The sequence below is a fragment of the Pseudopodoces humilis genome, chromosome 1, assembly GCF_049639895.1.
Source record: "Pseudopodoces humilis isolate 2021_Gansu_Grassland_sample_001 chromosome 1, ASM4963989v1, whole genome shotgun sequence".
NCBI lineage: Eukaryota > Metazoa > Chordata > Aves > Passeriformes > Paridae > Pseudopodoces > Pseudopodoces humilis.
The window spans coordinates 122899404-122902453 of record NC_142200.1 but is presented as its reverse complement, the minus strand read 5'-3'; the positions used below and the strand labels follow the sequence as shown (position 1 = coordinate 122902453).

The 3050-nt window shown below is 47.3% G+C and overlaps 1 protein-coding gene across 2 annotated transcripts in view; it reads left to right on the top strand.

Annotated features, from left to right (window-relative positions):
• Nucleotides 1-54: 54 nt before the first annotated feature.
• Nucleotides 55-3050, top strand: part of BZW2 (basic leucine zipper and W2 domains 2) — a 57188-nt gene continuing 54192 nt past the window's right edge. Inside the window, exon 1 of one of the 2 annotated variants that reach the window (XM_088067157.1) lies at nucleotides 55-163. The gene's annotated coding sequence lies outside the window, so the exon portion shown is untranslated. Of the gene's footprint in view, nucleotides 164-276; nucleotides 383-3050 lie in introns of those variants that run through there. The other variant, XM_005518848.2, reaches the window with a different exon arrangement.

Genomic DNA, 3050 nt, shown 5'->3' with positions numbered 1-3050 from the left:
AGCCTTCCGCCCGCAGCCCCGCCTTGCCGGGGCCGGCTGCGGGGCAAACCATTCCTGCCTAAGGATGGGGGTCACTGCGTACCAGCCTCTCGCCCTCCGCCAGGTTCACCACCCAGTGCCGGGGGAGAGAAGGAGCCTGTCCGCTCTTGTCCTCTGTTTTCAGGTTGAGAAATGCGTTCCGTTTTTCTTTTGTAGCTCCTTTTTGGCTTCTCCGCGGTTCTTTCGTTCCTCCCCCCCGGGGAGGTGCCAGGAGTGGTGCGGGCGGGCGGAGGCGCCCGTGTGTCAATGTGTCCGTCCTTCACTCCTCCATTGTCTCCCGCCGTCGCTGCTGCAGCCGCGCTCGCTCGCCCTCCCCGCCCCGGACCGCGCAACCACCCGACAGGTGCGGCCGGGACGGGGAGAGCAGCGGGCGGGAGCTGTGCCGGAGCCTCGCCGGAACCCCGCGGCCGCGCTGTCCAGGCGACCGTGGCTGCTGTGGGGCAGCTCCGGGCGGGCGGGCGCGCGCGGCGGCCATGGCGGGGCAGGGCGAGCGGCGGCGTCACAGTCCCGGTGTCGGTGCAGGACCCCGGGTTCGGAAGCGCCGCCGTTCGCGGGTTTGCGGAGCACCGGCGGCGCCGGGTCCGCTGCGGGAGGGCGGCGGTGCGGGCTATGGTGCACGCCGGCCCTTCCTTCCGTGCGCCTGCTTTCCTGCCTTTTTATGGCATCGGTTGGTTGGGTGGTTGGGGTTTTTGTTGTCTTATTTTTTCCAGGCAGGAAGAGCGTTTTGTTCGGCTAAAGCGGCCGAATGGAGCCGTGGTTGTGTCACGGCATCGTGTCTCCAGGAGGAAACGGGCGCTGATGGATCGGGAGGGGAAGGAACGCGCTCGGGGTGTTCAGAGCGGTGCCTTTTGTTGGCGCCTTTCTAAAATTAAACTGTTGGTGGAAAAATAATCTTTGTTACAGATCCAACTTTCCACTATTCCAGCGGAAGCTCGATAGGCACAGGGACGATCCTGCAGATTCCTTCCAAGGGAGAGAGACTGAGGTTTAACATCACTGATTTTTGTCTGTTTTTATACCAGGAAAAAGAGCAGGACCCTGGTGCTTGGTGCTGACTTTTACCCTTCTTTGCCCTACTCTTCAATGTATACTTTTTGTATCCTTCCGTTGAAGGAACCCATTTTTTTCCTGTAACTAATTTTTGAAGGCATGGCTTTATCAGCTAGCCGAATTTTTCCTTTCCTTAGTACTTGCACCTCATCTCATGTTTACTTATATATTGAAATTTCTCTTTCTAATACTAATCTTGTTCTTTATTTTGATACCTGTTGATGACTTGTTGACTGACTTTCAGAAATGGTGAGGTCTCATAGAAGAGAATGCTCTCTGAATATAGTGTATCTTTGTAACTATTTGGGTAAAAAATGTGGTACAGTTTTGTTTTAACTAAACAGCCAAATTGTGTACATTTCCATGATTTTAAAACTAATGGAAATACAGGGGTGTACCACCATCTAGTTTTACTTGCATCAACAAGTGTAAATAAAAGAGATTGGTTTGGACTTCAGATTATAACAGATTCCCTTGACTTTTTCTGTGGGAAACCAAAAATGTCTTGAAGGAAATGCCGTTGACTCACAAGTGCTTTTAATATTCTGATCTGGAAAATGATCCCCATGTAATGCTAACAGAAGTATGTCACTGGATCAACCATAAGGGCTGAAATTAGGGTTGAAGTGGTCTTTTGTTGGTTCACTGCAGGGTGTGAATTTTACCTGCTGTGAACAAATTTTGTTATACTACAGTGCCCTGATAATCTCTGTGGCACTATTAAATAACAAGAGCTTTCAAGCTTCCTTTTGCATTCAGAAAAACCCGCCCTAAACCTGTTGTGCATTCAGCACACAAAAGTATGCATATTACATTCATTTTCTTTAATATGAGAATGTCATTATTGCTATCCCACCCTTCTTCACAGAGTGAACAGGCACAGTTTTTCCTTGGCAGCCTCACTGGATCTCACTTGGTGACTAAGGCTACAGGAGTGCTCCATCTGCAAGGGAAATAAAATACTTTCAGTGCTAGTTAAAACATGTTTCGCACTCTTACCTGGCTTCTGTATGACCTTTAATCCTGTAGCATGCAGACATTTCTCAATAGGTCATGATGAAGTGGCATTGCCTCCATTTTATGAATATAAATTGAAGCATGGAGGAAACAAGTGACTTTTTTTTCAAGGCAGTGTGGGGAGTTAGCGGCAGGGCAGGAAACTGGAACATGAAAATGTAGGTTCTGTGCCTTTGTATCTTGTCCCTTAATGCATCTTCTTTTATCTGCTGCATCTGTTTGTTTCACATATTTAAGGTGTGTGTATTACTGCTTGGTAATTAATAATTTATATTTTGGGTATTACAGAGGGAGAAGGAAATGTTAACCTCACTGTGATTCAGAATATTTTAGATTTTAAATTATATATTTACGTATTAAAAAATCCTTATTTCTTCATCAGGTGATACATCTGGGTACTTGTGATTTGTGAAGCAGGAACCAGTGGTGACATTTTTCCCCAGAGGTTTGCTGGTTTTACTGCATGGAGGTGTGCTCATGGAGATTTGTGACAGCTGTTGTTACCAATGTGTTGTACCAATCCTAAGTGTCCATGTGCAATTGTCAAGAGTAAGATTCATGCAAGAAGATAACAGGGCTTTCTTTAAGTAACATTCATTTTGGGAGAATGTACAGAGCAATAATCGTTTCTTGGGTCAATTTGGGGAGAAGAGACTGCCCTATCCTTGGAGAGTGCACCATGACACTCTCAGTCTTGGACATGGAAGACAGGGAAAGGAAATGCTGAACTGGTTTCACTGTTTTCTCTCAAATGACCTACGTTCATTTCTGTCTTGGAGGGTTGCCTGAATTCTGGGCATGTACTCTGCAGAGGTCAAAGGATCCCATAGTCTGTTTGAGTGCCTGGGTCTGGCTGGGTCAGAAACCTTCTGATCCACTACATTTTGTCTAGGGGAAAATAAAATAATAGGTCAAACAAGTATGCATAGTTCTGTGACTTCTTT